At 37.5% G+C, this 15,560-nt stretch overlaps 1 long non-coding RNA gene across 3 annotated transcripts in view; it reads left to right on the top strand.

Annotated features, from left to right (window-relative positions):
- The window catches only part of LOC139075138 (uncharacterized), a 784,499-nt gene that overhangs the window by 206,524 nt on the left and 562,415 nt on the right, over nt 1-15,560 (top strand). Inside the window, exon 1 of one of the 3 annotated variants that reach the window (XR_011525239.1) lies at nt 9,414-9,526. The exons of the other annotated variants lie outside the window; for them this stretch is intronic. This is a non-coding gene — a long non-coding RNA (uncharacterized lncRNA). Of the gene's footprint in view, nt 1-9,413; nt 9,527-15,560 lie in introns of those variants that run through there. 3 annotated transcript variants of the gene reach the window in all.

The following is a 15,560-nucleotide window of genomic DNA, read 5'->3' as shown; positions in this document are numbered from 1 at the left end:
TGGTAGGATATCTTCTCATGTCCTTACTTAACAAATCCGGCTCCTAGGTTGTCTGTTTGGTAAATGCTCTCAGAATCTCCAATGTGCCAGACCCATGCAGCTGTTCTTGTTTGATTGTCGATTTAACTATGAAATATTCCTCCTGACATTTGCTTCCGAGGGTAGCTTTGGCAGGGTCGTTAAGGAGAGAGGGCGATTCGATGTCAGTTAAAATGCATCAACATTTTAATTGTTTTAGTTCATTTTCTGTTCAAATAGCTCTTGAAACTTTGCCCACGAGTCTTTGTGTAGAAATTCTGGGCTTTTATTCTGCCCTGGGGGTTCTTGGTGCTAAGGTACATCCATTTGGCTTTGCTTCTTGTTGGTGTGATTTCATGTTTATAACTTATTGTTTTTCCCCTTTGTAATAAGGCACAGGACAAGATACTAGGGAGGAAAGGAGAATAATTACCATTACCATTCATGAGGAAACAGAAATATGACAAAACTATCTTGTTTCCTTGGAGCACTGGGGGCAAACTGCCATGATCTGGAAGCATTTTGTGAATTTGCAAAGATCTTCAAGACCAACTGTAGTTTACCATGTTAATTTCTTATTGATTTTTAGTGATTTCCAATTCTTGAGGCTTAGCTTAGCATGCACTTCTAGGCTTTTTAATTACATCTGTATATAGAAGTCCAAAGTGTTGTTGGAACTTTTATAAATTGTTTTAAGATTTAGGAGAGAGAAAAAGACAGAAGCACTTTATCTTTTTATTTGGTAGTCATTTTTCTTATGGAGATTGAAGTGAATACAAAGGAGAATTTTACTCCTTTGTTAGAATATTTCAAGTGTTTTAAAACCTCTTCATAAGACTAGGCTTTGATGTCATTCCACTATAAGTGGTAGAGCATGACATTTTTCATTACTGAGTGTTAAACTTAATAAAATAAGAAAACGTTAAAATTTTATCTTGTTTCAGGAGGAATGTATATATTTTCCATTTAATTTTCTGTACTGATAATTTAGTTACTAAGAGGTCCATAAATTCTCCTTTTATAAACTAGAAAATTATAGGATGATTTACTGAGAGCAATACATATGGAATAAAATTTAGAGGTTTTACAATGTCTGCTTTTCAGTGAGAAACGTGGTTTAACATCTTCTACCTGGATGTTTTGCTTCCTGTATCAATAAGGCATGTCTCATCTTGTTCCCACTCTCATCATCTTCCCCTGGGATTAATTCAGAACCTCCCTGACTTGTCTTTTCACCTTCCTTCTCACACACCATCAACTAGCTAACCATACATTTTAGTTGAAAGCCTGCTGCACTTTCGTAAAGGCTTGGCTCTGAGTCTGGTTTATGCCACTGAATAACGTTGTGATTTGGGGTGAATTATTTTGATGATAATCTCTTCTCTACATGCCTCACAGAGTTTTGTGATAGGAACATGAGATAAGATTCATTGAGGTGCTTTATTTTTTTTCAGGGAGATTAGCCCTGAGCTAACTTCCGTGCTCATCTTCCTCTACTTTATATGTGGGATGTCTGCCACAGCATGGCTTGATAAGTGGTGCATAGGTCCGCGACCAGGATCAGAACCAGCAAACCCCAGGCTGCTGAACCTGAGCGCATGAACTTAACTGCTATGCCACGGGGCAGGCCTCCACTGAGGTGCTTTTTTTTTTTTTTTTTTAAAGATTTTTTATTTTTTCCTTTTTCTCCCCAAAGCCCCTCTGGTACATAGTTGTATATTCTTCATTGTGGGTTCTTCTAGTTGTGGTATGTGGGACGCTGCCTCAGCGTGGCTCGATGAGCAGTGCCATGTCCGCGTCCAGGATTCGAACCAACCAAACACTGGGCCGCCTGCAGCGGAGCACGGGAACCCAACCACTCAGCCACCAGGCCAGCCCCCGCTGAGGTGCTTTTTAATGATAAAGTGCCATAGAAGTAAAAGGCATCATTATTCCTGAAGTACAGCCCATATCATGTCATTACTTTGCTCTAAAATCTTCAATCGTCCTCCATTGCTTAAATAATCAATTCAGACTTTTCCTGTCACTCAAGGACTCCAATCTCCCACCTTAATATAGCTCCTACTTACCTTTCCAATCCTGTTTCCCTCCTCTCTCTTTCGTGTACTTTTGATTCCAACGATGTTTCCCAAATTCTGAGCTTTTATATATATATGTTAATTCCTCTACATAGAATTTTCTTCCTCAGATATTCAAATTGTTGTCCATTCATGAAGTCCTTCATGACTCCATTCTCCTACCTAGAGAAGCAATCCCTCATGTATCTGAAAAACAATATCTGTTTTTCTTTGTTTCATCACTTTCTGCCTTATTGTGGGTAGGCCTTATTGCCTGTGCTATATATTCCTGAAGGGGTTCTCCATACCCCAAAATGCCTAGAACATCTCATTGCACATTCTAGTTGCTCTATACATACTTGCTGAATAACTATGAAAGAGCCTATTGTTTTTCTTTTTTAAAACATTTTTCAACCTTATTGAGGTATAACTGATAAAATTGTGAGATATCTAATGTGTATAGTGTGACGATTTGATATACATATGCATTGCGAAAGGATTCCCCCCACTGAGTTAATTAACCCATCCGTCACCTCACATATTTACCCTTTTTGTGGGTGAGAGAACATTTAAATTCCATTCTCTTAGCAAATGTCAATTATACAGTAGTGTTATCAACTATAGTCACCATGTTATACAATAGATCTCTTAGAATAGATTCTCTTATTTCATTAAGGAATCTAATACTGATACTGAAGTGTTACAGCATTCCTAAAGGACAGTCAAAATGAAGGGAGCAGTCAGATTCACTAAATGGAACATTTTCTACAAGTTATCTCTATATTTCTTGTATATGGATGTTCCAGTTACTATACTCGTATAATAAAACACCTCAAAACTTAGTAGCACAAAACTTCATTTATTATGTCCCCAGATTCCGTGGGTGAGGGATTTTTTCAGGGCATAGTGGGCTGACTTGTCTCTGCTCCATAAAGTCTAGGGCCTCAGCTGGAAGACTTGAAGGCTGGCGGCTAGAATTATTCGAAGGTTTCTCTGGGCATCTTTCTGTCTCTAGTCTCTCTGTGTGATCTTGCCAGCTTGGTGGCTTCAGGGTAGCTGGAGTTCTTACAAATTGGCAGAGGGCTCCCAAGGCTCATGCCTAGAAAAAGAGAGGAAAAGCCAGCAAAAGCGGAATTGCGTTTTTTGACTCGTCTCAGAAGTCACACAGAGTCTCTTCTTGTATTCTGTTTGTCAAGGTAATCACAGAATCCTACTCAGTTTCAAGGGGAGGGGAAATAGCCCACACGTCTTAGTGGGAGAGTGGCAAGGATCTGAAAGAGCTTGTGGGACTAGAAATCTTGCCATGGTCATTTTGGGAAAATACTGTATTGCATGTCTTAAAATTTCAACTTAAACTATGGTTTAGGATTATAAAATTTAACATAAACTATAGTACTAAGTCTTGGTTTGGGAGTCTATTTCAGATACTGCTATTCTAGTTTTGCTACTTTTTTGGAGGAATTTGGAACTTTTTAGTTCTTCTTGGTAAGTTGTTCCAGCGTTGCTCATGTGCTTGAGACCAAAAAACAAAATTAAATGGATGTATTTAAACAAGTATATGCTCCTAAAGTAATTTCCCCAGAAGTAATGACCATGTAGAAATAATTAGAATCTCAATCATGTTAAAGCTCGTTTCTTTATGCTGACCTGGTTCAGCAGATGCTAACCAGCCTTAGGAGGACTATTCTAATTTCAGCACACAATATCCAGAAATGAAGTGAACTCGAAAGACTTCTTGACCTTCAAAAATGGCATTATGCCCTTTCTAGTATTGAGGAGGGGGAAATTCCCTGTTCTACCCTTCTTGTGTTCTTGTGGGTGGACTAATAATAAAATTGACGCGAGATCAGAATAACATGAGAAAAACCCAATTTAATACGTATGTATCAGAGATCATAAAAATGATGCTGCCCGAGAAGGGCAAAGTAGGCTGCTTTTATATCGTTTTATACAAAGAAACAGTAAATTTGTGAAGACAGACGGGACAAAGAAACTTAGATTTTGGGGTACGTAGTAAGAGAGGAATTGAAGCGGATTTTAGGCTTGAGGTAGTAAATTAGTGAAAGTAACAGGATTTGTTTACACAGCTTCTCAGCCCTGAATTCCTTACTCTGGTGATAAGAATGTCTATCTCCTGGTGTAGGGAAGGTACATTTCATGTGGGAGACTTATTTCCTGCTTTCAGGGGGAACAGAAAGAGGAGGATCGAAATGCCTTCTTTTACCTTGACTGCTTCTCAAGTAACTTTAATTCAAATAATTAATATGCCATTGTGGGATATTGTGGGGTAGCCAACCCTAAGCTCCAATACTAGCAAAGCCTTTTATTTCTAAAATATGTGCTACTTTCAGCAGACCTGACTCGTTAATGCCTATCTCCTTTCCGTGTTGTTCTGGATGGCCAAAGCATCATTATTGAGAACCTACTTTGTACGGGGCACACTTTTTTCCTAATTGCCTTGCATAGAGATGAGTGTTTTTTCAAGGCTGAAGGCTTTGGATGTGATAAAGACTGCTATTGAGCTAATCAGAGCATATGTGGAGAGGGTAAGGGGGTCAATGATTTTCTAAGAAGAACAGAGCCTTTTTCCTTTCTCTTTTTCTCTTTTCAAATGCAGATCTATTTTATCAACTTTAACATTTTCTTGCTGTTATTTTCTTTATTCCCCTCTGTATATTCAGTTTCTCTTTCACAGTAATGCCCCTTAAAAACACACACATATGCACATACACTTTAATTTTAAGAAAGAATAAAATCAGTATTTTCATGATAATCTGCTCTCTTTTAGAAAATGATTCTTTTGCATCGTTATGAATATTGCAATCAGTTGATGTATTTCTGCTAAACACTCTAAATTTATACTCTACAGAGCTGAAAGCAGAGAATATATACTTTGTTGTTCAACTTTATGCTTCCAGAAGAGTCATGCTTCTAGACTATGTCATGATCTAACCTTTAGGGCATGACGATAAACTTTTTTTTAGTAGACTTTACTGATATATGACACCTTAAATCTATACTTTACGTGCCATTTAATTAATCATGACAGTTGTTTTGCTGCATTTTGATTTAACTTATATTTTTGCCCTGAGATAATTCATGTAATAGGTGCCATTCAGAAAAGCAGAGTACCTACCTGCATAATTCTTTATGTATTTCTTTTTTATATACATTAAGAGAGCTAAAGTGCAAAATGGAAATGAACTTCTTGCTTCAATAATGGATATTTTAGTCTTTGTCCTTGGGGAGATAAGAATGCTGATGATATAGCTTCATGAATTGCAGGTCTTAGTGTTGGCATTAGTTGGAGTGAAGAAACTCAAATAGCTCATTTATGATTCACTCTCCTTACCCTCACCCATCTTTCTGTGGCCCAGTCACACCTGTAAAGAGATGTCTGTCAGGCATAGGGTGCAATATTAATTGCCAGCATTCTGTGCTTTCTCCAATGATTCAGCTAACCATTGGTGTTTCTAGTAATAAAATAGAAAAAAAAAAAGAGGAAAGAGGGACAATTTGAGAATGAATAAAGGGAACATGGCCACGTGTGAGGCAAGAGCAAAAATTAGATTAGACATACAGAAACAATTCCTTTCTGATTTGTTAAATAATATAATTTGAATATGTGAAAAAGGAAATTTCAGCCAAAGGAAATAGCATGGGCAAATGGACCAAACTGAGTTAAGATTGTAGGGTTAGAATTTAATTTTTTGCAGTTTTTACTGCACAAAATTGGAGTTCTCTGCCCAATATGCATAAAAAAACCCAATTAACTATGGCATCATTCTTTGTGGGGAGAAATCAGCTTTTATTCTGCAAGATTGATCTGCAGGGAGATGGGGGGCCTGTGCCCTCGGATCTGTACCCCCAATTCAGGATTTGGGACAAAATTTAAGAATTTAGGGAGAATAGGCTGGCATGTGGAAACACTGGTGGGACAGATTTTGATTGATGGGTTTCGGGCATTTATGGTAAGATTTTAAACATTTATGACAGGCTTCTAAACATTTATGATGAGGTGCTAAACATTTATGATAGGGTTCTAAGCATTTTTGTATGAGGTGAGGAAGGAATTTTAACACTGGATCTTCCTGAATGAGGGACCCCTTCCTTCTGATAAGAGTTGGACTTTCATGTTCCGGTCATGTCCCAGTCCTTGGGTCCCGTAGCGGGGATGATCTTTAGTTCTGAGGCCATTTCAGGTCATGATTTCTTTTTTTGCGCATGCCCTGGTTAGATGACTTTGCTGGTTTTCTGAAAGACAATCCTTAATCACTTTGTTCGTAAGAGATGGGGTCTGTTCGGATTGACTCTAAATGGGCCTGTGGTCACGCAATCTTCTATTTCTCATAATGTTTATTTCCTTTTAGAATCTGTGGCTATGAAGATATATGTATTTTTTCTTTGAATGTTTTGAAATGTTTTTCTGAAGTCTAGGCTATACCAAACCCTCAGTTATTTTTTATGAACTAAGTGTCTTAGTAACTTCCTATATTCAATAGTAATAATGCCAACAATATATTGAATATCTACTCTGGACCAGAAATGCTGCTGACAAGAAATTTTTCACATATTGAGGAATATAAGGTAGCTATTCTGGTTTAAACCTGATTTGGCTTGAACTAAAGAAGCCTGACTTATGGACTATTAAAGATATATTGTACATCTGCTTTAACTGTTAAAGTAAAGAATTCATTAAACATTATCTCAAAGTAAAAGAATGAACTCTTTGAAGATAAGGATGCATACTTCCTTTCCGATCCAACCTGTATCAGTAAGCTCAGTATCACTAACCTCAGTATCAGTACTCCTGAGGATAAGTTTCCTTTCCTGAACATCAGAGTCATGTCAATCTGCTAATCTGTGACTGAATATCTCTTTGAAACTTTGATGAATATGTATCCTTGGCATGTTTGATGCATGTTCTTTGTTCTAAAAAGGTATAAAACTGTACTGAAAACCATGCTTCTCCAGAATGCCTTCTTTCTTTGTGGAGACTGCCTTCCTGGATTTTAGTCCTCAGCCAGGCTCAAGTAAAAGTCACCTTATTGCTTATCTATAGAATGGTTATTGGTTATTTGCATTGACACTGCCATATATATGTGAAAAGTCGATGAAGGGGAGCAAAATATACTACCCCCACATATGCCTCTTTGGTATAAGCATTATGTTAGGCTGATTATTTTTAAGAAATAGCAGGGACCGGCTCTGTGGTTGAGTGGTTAAGTTCGAGCGCTCCGCTGTGGTGGCCCAGGGTTCGGATCCTGGGCACGGACATGGCACTGCTCGTCAGGCCACGTTGAGGCAGCGTCCCACATCCCACAACTAGAAGGACCTGCGACTAAGATATACAACTGTGTACAGGGGGGGTTTGGGGAGATAAAGCAGAAAAAAAGAAAAACAAACAAACAAACAAAAAGATTGGCAACAGTTGTTAGCCCAGGTGACAATCTTAGAAAAAAAAAAGAAAAGAAAAGAAATAGCAGACGTAGAAAAAGCTCTGAAAACTGGGTAAGGAAGTTACCCTTTTGAAGAGAAATTTACATTTATGAGGGAAATCTCCATATGGAAGGGTGTCTCCCTCTTCTCAGGAAGTAAAAGATGACTCAATCTCTAGAAACTCTTATCAATGTAGGAGACAATGACTTAAACCTGCATAACAACCTTACCCTTGTTAACCTCCCATAGCTGGCCTCCCTCCAGCCCAACATCTTCTTTTGTCTTCAAATGGAGATAGTATTTAAGGTGGTGGCTTTGGTCATTACAAGGAGTTACTCAGTTTTCCTGGGTATCTTCCATGTATACAGGAGGGATACATGTTATTAAACTTCTGTTTGTTTTTCTCCCATTAATCTATCTTTTATTACAGGGGGTTCTCAGCCAAGAACCTAGAATGGGTAGAGGGAAAATTATTTTTTCTACCCCACATAGATCATTTTTATTTCATTATACATATGGTAAAAGTGAGATTCATGAAGTTTGCCAAGAATTACATTTTTTCTAATTGGTAGACCCAAAACCACATCTTCATAAAAAGTCTGTTCTTTCCTTACTATTATATTAGTTCTGTCTGTCAGAATTAAGTCCTAACATTTAGAATGATCGTTCTTGTTGTGGTTTCCATTTAACAAGAGATAAAATTATCTGTGAGTCTGGCCAAATTTTAAGGAGAATTTCCATTTTAAGTAGAAAAAGACTTGAGCTTGTGTCAGGATATTTGAAGTTGTTTAATGCTATTATGATTTTCCTTTGGTTTAGTTTTCTCATCTCCATTAGAAAAATATCATCCATATCATTTACCCCACTGACTAGTGTATAGTGAACAGGTCCTTTCAGAAGAATAAATTACAGATCAGAAGTTTATATTATAAGCAAAAAAAATCAGGAAAAAGGAATTTAATTGTCACCTTAATATCATTCATAGCAAACATGTATAACCTAGAAGCTTCCTGCTGTCTCTATTTTCTGCCTTCAGTACCCTGTTTGCATTTAACACTGGCCCAGTCCTCCCACTCTCACCACTCAGCTATCAAAATCCCTCTCATCACCGAAGACCTAGTTCAAATGCACCCTTGTTTCCCAAGCTTTCCCTAATACCGTTCTTCCTTCCCCAAATGAGGGAAGAATCTATTTCCTGTTTTTCTGTAACATGTTGCTTGACTCTTACAGCAGAGTCACAAGTTGTAGTTGATCAATTATTAGTTATTTGCAAAAGTCTCTTACTTGTCTTTTAAGAATGACCCTAGTGTCCTCCAAAAAAATTTAGCTTACTTCTTCATCCTTAATAACATCTCAAAAAGAGAAAACATGGGTGAACCAAAAGAAACATTACCACTTCTGTGTGACTTCTTTTTTGTCCTATGTACTCTGAATTATGTTCCTGTTGATGTGGAAAAAGCAATTAGCCTCTTAGCATTTTTAGCATGTGCTTAGTACACCAGCAGAAGAATATTTTGGAGAAAAATTATTAATTGAAATTTTAAAACATAATACAGGTAGTCAATATGGGGGAAAAATCCACCTCTGGATAATTCTCTATACCAAGTTCGTAATTTAGTATTACTTGTGAGTTATGCATGGATAGGGGTGAGGGGAGAAGTAAGGGCTAGAAATGAGACCTTTAGGTCTCTGAAGATATTAATTCCTCCCTGATTTGCACTTGTGGGTTCACAGATTTCCATTCAGTTTATCTCATTGCTGTACTCCTCACTTTCTCTCCTATTAGATTGTCAGTGTGGCTTTTCTCCTCCCTCTACCCCATGAACAAAATAAATTCTTTGGTTACATCATTCACTGGATCCATGTCCTATGACACTGTATTTGTTTGCATATGTTAGTATTCACAGCTCACTCCATTCAGTACCAGCGTGCAGGGCAGTTGGACATCGTTTAGTTCTCTAGCACAGAACTGAAGTGGCCTTGTGGCTGAGACAGACACGTAGAATGACCTGGTAAGTAGCTTGTGGATATTCATGCAGGAAGGCAAGTCCTTTGGGGGCTCCCTCTGTTCACCTTAGTGTGGGGCTGGGCTTGCTGTTTGAATCTTGGGACACAATAGGCCACAATACAGTTATTCTTTTAAAAGTACTGGCATTTAATTCAATTGTATTTCTGAGAAAGACTGATAGGTATTTCTGTTTCTATAATATTAGTTTTAATTTTCATTTTAGTGAGGAAAATGCCTTAAATAGCTTAATTTGAGACACACAAAAATTAAGTGAGCAGGAACAGAGCTTGAAAGGAAGGTGGAGAGCTGCTGTATTGGGTCTTTGTTCTTTGGAACATTGCCAGACTGCTTATGTGTGTGAGAGAGGATGTGTTAGGGTCCCATGATGCCTATTAAGGCTTTCTAAGTAACAACTGAGCTTCACTGGGCACTGAGTGCTTGAGGTAGATAAATGGCTGATGCTCAGATTCAAATGCTACCCCTGCCTGAAGGCCCTATTTTTTGAAATACTGGTAGCTTATAAATTCACTGAATGCAAGGGAACAAAAGTGACTGTTATTCACCAATTAAATTCTTTCCTCCCAGTGCAGGAATCAATCCTGTACTTTAGTCAGTGGGGGAGATAAAACTCTAGGACAGCAACAAGCTGTGGTGGCAGAAGGAAAGGCAATGAGTGTTTAGAGGCAAGAGCCATGCTTGGCTAAAACAGGGGAGGAAAATGGACTCAAATTGGCATTAGGTGTTCACTCAAGGGCATGTATCCTCTGTCCTTGGCATAAGCTGATAGAATCAAAATAGACCACATGGGGCTAAGGGCTGACTTGAAAAATCAGTTCAAGCAGCTTGGTTGCCTCCCAGAGATGTGGAGGAGCATTCTGCGGTCACATCCCAAGGGTGGACAGAAAGCAGTACTCAGTTCTTACTTTGCTTGCAGTGACTATTAGAGAAAAGTCCAGGAGATGATTGTTGGAGTAATAAAACCAGCATATTGTGGGTGACTGGGGACCGGGTGACTGGGATTATTGTCTACTGAATGCAAAGTACATTAGAATGGATAACCCAAGGCAGTGACTGTAACTGAGATTGAACTGGAAAACTTACAAGGGTGGTAACTGATATTCATTACCTATAGCACCAGAAGAGAACACATGTGTAAGTTAAATGAGCTAATGTAGGCCAGACCTTTGATCAGAGCATCTATATTTCAAAAATGGTGTTGATGGACAATTATGTCTTTCATGGATACTTATTAATAATTGGTGGTGGAATAGAATTCTTTTCTTGTTCATTAGTGGAAAAGCAACACAGGAGTGCTACAATAGTGAATTGGCTGTAGAATTTTTCCCGTGTTCAGCTCTCCTTTCCTAATGGATCCCCGCCTTATGGAAACATGGACTGTGATTTATCCCTGCTGTGGAACATGGTGGCTCCAGGTCCTTCATTGTAGCTGAGCAATCTCTGATGGTCTTGTCACACTCAATTTCCTTGCCATGGATTCGTGGGTCTTTCTGGGTCAGCAGTAGAAAAAAAGCAATCCCAGAAATTCCTCCTTTTAAAATAGTATTCTTAGGATAATCCAGTGTTTTCACTATTTTACATCAAAGACCATTGCAAGAATAGCTCACAGGATTGTAGCCTTGAAGAAGCATGGGGCTGGAGCTTCAGAGGCCCCCAGCTTACCTTGTGTTCTTTTTTGTAGGGCTCTGAATAAGCCATACACAGGGAAGATCACAGTGGTAACTCCAGCTTAGTGATCACAATTTTCTACTTTGTATTTTAGAAAAGTTTTACTTCTCAAAGGGCCTAGATCAGTAAGCCCTTTAGATCAGACTTGGACTGAGTTTTCGAAACTTCATTTAACCACAGAAATTTAAAGCTACCTATGATCATGGCATGCATTATCCCAAACTGAATTATTTTATGTGTTGTGCCTCTGTGCACGACTAAAATGCACACGTCCACACACATTTATCCATATATATGTATATGTTTAAGAGGATGTTTATTTATTGAAGGTAGTTTTGGTGACCACTTTTCAGGATATACAGGTGGCAAAGTCACAGTCATGCTTTATCCTCTGAAGTAGGGTGGGTAGCCCTATTGTGTCTAATTGCACTTTGGAGGAAATCACTTTATTACATAAGATATCAGGTTATGAGCAAGGACTTGAAGGAATAAGAGGCAAGAAATGGTGCATTGATGAAAGAAAGGAGAGAAGAGGATGGTAAGGAAGTGTGTCTTACCTTGGGGGTAGTGCTTATGTGACCTGAGAGATGGCATCATGGGTGGTGGGAATGGAATTCAGGAAACCCATCTCTTAAAAATTATATGTAGCCTTAAATGATCTATTTTGCTGTTAGTCATCTATCCTTAATATTGAAGGGGAGTAGAATTTGCTGTCCCAAACTATGTTTCTTAGGCATAAGGACTATCTTGAGCTGGTAATATTTTTTTTTTTTTAGACGAGCTGGTAATTTTTAAGAAACAGCAGATGCAAGAGAAGCTCTGAAAACTGAGTAGAAGTTACCCTTTTGTAGGAGAAATTTACATTATTAAGGAAAATCTCCATTAGTAAGGGTGTTTCCTTTACAAACAGAAGAGGAGGATTAGTAAATCTCTCCCAAAGCTCCCACCAACATCTTCTTTTGTCTTTAGCTGGAGATGGTATTTAAAGCAGTGGCTTGGGCCATTTCAGGGAGTTACTTAGTCCTCCTGGGTCTCTCCCATGTGTACAGGAGGTATACATGTTATTAAACTTCTGTTTGTTTTTATCCTGTTAGTCTGTCTTTTATTACAGGGGAGTCTCAGCCAAGAACCTACAAGGGTAGAAGGGAAATTATTTTTCCTCCCCATTACTATATTTTTTATTCATTGCATTGGAAATTGAAAGTCCATCACTTCTCCCTTTATGTTTTTTTTTTTTGGTGAGTCATCCCATTGTCTTGCTTTCCTTACTTAGCATGAAACAGAATAATAACCAAAATAACAGCATGAACAAAAATAATCACTCTTCTGTTTGCATTTTTTACTTCCTTCCATTTTGCTTGTTTGTTGCCTTTTTAAGTGTTCTTCTGAAAAAAGATTTGCACACAGGAGGCATAGAAATGTGAAACTGGCCACATCAGGAGTGACAGAGTTAAGCCTGTTTCTTATGCTTCTAAGCATAATGGCAAATGACTGACTTGTATTTTTTTATATATTTATATTTTTTTTTTGGTGAGGAAGATGGGCCCTGAGCTAACATCTGTTGCCAATCTTCCTCTTTTTGCTGGAGGAAGATTGTCGCTGAGCTAACATCTGTGCCAATCTTCCTTTATTTTGTATGTGGGATGCTGTCACAGCATGGCTTGATGAGTGGTGTGTAGGTCCGTGCCCAGGATCTGAACCAGTGAACCCTGGGCCACTGAAATGGAGTGTAGGTAGGAGCTCAACCACTACACCACCAGACAGCTCTCAGTAGAATATTTTTAAACTTCTCCTTGTGCCATTCTCTGCTAGGCATCTGACCGTGCTTTTCTCAAGGCAGAATAGTTTTGAAAACCAGACATTTGCATAATGTCTTTCCTGTTGTTCCTTTGTTCTTTGAGTTGTACCAAACTAATTGCTTTAGAAAGTTATTTCCCAAATTCCTCCCACAGGTAACATTTAAGTAAATAAGGCTCTTCAAAGTTAGAATCAGAGACTTGATCCTATTGGCATATATCCTATCCTGGAACATCAAAGAACAAGGCTAGAGACTCTGAAGAAATGTAACATCAAAAACTTCTCCTTACACTACCCCTTTTGTTAATGTGCATTCTGATTAGAAAGGAATTGAGAAGGAACCAGGAAAAAGGCAATATTGCTGCTAAGGAAGTCTTAGGGAAAGGTGTTCCTTCACAGATGGGTTTGGATTAGGACATTGATTCTTGAGGGACTTACATCAGACTATCAATAAACTCTCTTAAGATCCTTCCATCCAAAGTCACTCTCCTATCTTCTTTAATGGTGTATATACCAATAAACTGTTCCTTGCGAATGTGAAAGAAGTTGCTGGTATAACTTTTTTTTGAGACATTTTGTAATTTTTTTCACAATTCTGGTTTTTTTCTATGGCTTTTGGTTTCTTCAGGTTTTCTACTTCTACTTGAACTAGATTTTGTAACTATCTTCCCAGAAAGGAGTACATCTCATTGATGCTTTCAAATTTATCACCACAGAATTGTACATACATAATTAAAAAATCTTCTCTGTTGTTACTTGCATAAGTCCTTTGACAATTAATCATTAATTTGGTAAATCATTTCAGGTGGATCCCCTGGGCTCTGTTTTCACTCTGAAGATTTTGCTGAGATTTTTCCATTAATTTCTAATTACAACACTAGAATTAAGTTTCTTTTTATGAGCTTTCTTGTACTATATATGGCAGTTATAATTTTGACACCCTTATTATCTCACTTGGATTTCTGTGTCTGGGTGCTGTGTGGGCACAGTATCTTTTCCTCATTCAGAGTTCTAAATTTGCCCTTGGCAGTGAGCTGTCTCCATTTTATGATCTGCTGATCTATGAGCTATGTCTCTCCTTTGTCTGTTGTTGTAAACAAACCTGAGATGACTGGGAGTATTTCTCTAGTGAATCAGTAGTCTGCTTAACATTCTACAGTTTTGAGCATGACAATATAAGAGGCTCATAAATACCCTAGTTGTCTCGCCTCATCACTGACTTTCAGGAAATCGTACTTTCATATCTTTACTTTGGAATGAAAACTTGGAGGTCTTCTGAGAAATCAAAAACAATTTCATTGAAAGATAGGGGAATTCTTTGTATTAGCCAGTTATGGAGGTGAAATATTTTTTACTCTTTTGGCTATTGACCTTCATTGGATGTGAGATTTAATTCCCTCTATCTCCCCACTGCATATGGTAAATGATTAGGAATCAGTGATTACCATCAATTGAGGAAAATGGCAGGACAAATATATCATCTAGAGGTGAGAGCATTTGTTTTTTAAGTGTAATGATTGATTTGCCATAAGCCACCTGTATTCCTCTGCCTGTTTTTCCTTATTACCGAAGTCATGGATCTGCCAAGGAGCCCATCTCTCTATGGACATGGCATAGAGTTTTTCTCTCTTCCAATTAGTGATTAAAAACCTACTGATTGCTTTCATTTGAATCATTCTCTGGTATAGAACCATAATCATATGATCTCCCTGTTTAAGACTGATCTACTCGAAAGTAACTCTAGCTGTTGTTGCATGTTTTATTTTATTTGTAGCCTTTCTCACTAGCTGAAATCACGTTTATTTATATTTAATTTATTTGTATTTATTCTACTGAAATAAAAGCTATATCAGACCAGAAACTTGTCTATCTTACTCTCTACCATGTCTCTGTTGCCTATACTAGTGCCAAGCATTCAGGAGTAAATCTTTCCAAATTTTCTGATATAGTTGCCCTTCTTTTTTTTGGTGTGGATTAATATTTATATTATAAATTGAACTGTCTCATTTATATGTATGTTAATGTTATAAGCTATCTCAAATCTTTTTAAAAAATATAGTAGAGTATAAATAAATAATACATAAGAGACAAACCAGCATAATGTATTTGCAGTTATGGTTTGAGTTTTCTTAAATTATGTTGTTATTTTAAAAAATGTTGAGAGAGAGAGGAAATAGATACTCTCTGCACTGTTGATGAGCCTGTGAATTGATATAACTTTTTGAAGGGCAATTTGGCAGTATCTAGCATAATATAAAAAGCATATACCTTTTGACATAGTGATATCAATGTTATCAATGTTTATCAATGTTACAAATTCTTATAAATATAGTCAGGCCAGTGCACAAAGATTTTTGTAAATGAATATTTATTTCGATGGTTTTAGTAACAAGCAAGACAAAAACAAAAACTCCTCAAAATTTGGGGAAAAAATCTAATAACTAAGAATTATTGAAAGTGATTGTGAGGCATCATATGATATAACACTATGAACCTGTTAATAAGAAAAAGTTCTGTAAACTCTGACTTGAAAAAGTGCCCAAGACACATAAAAC

Source organism: Equus przewalskii, chromosome 13 (assembly GCF_037783145.1).
Source record: "Equus przewalskii isolate Varuska chromosome 13, EquPr2, whole genome shotgun sequence".
In the NCBI taxonomy this organism is placed as follows: domain Eukaryota; kingdom Metazoa; phylum Chordata; class Mammalia; order Perissodactyla; family Equidae; genus Equus; species Equus przewalskii.
This window is presented reverse-complemented; position numbering and strand designations above follow the sequence as displayed.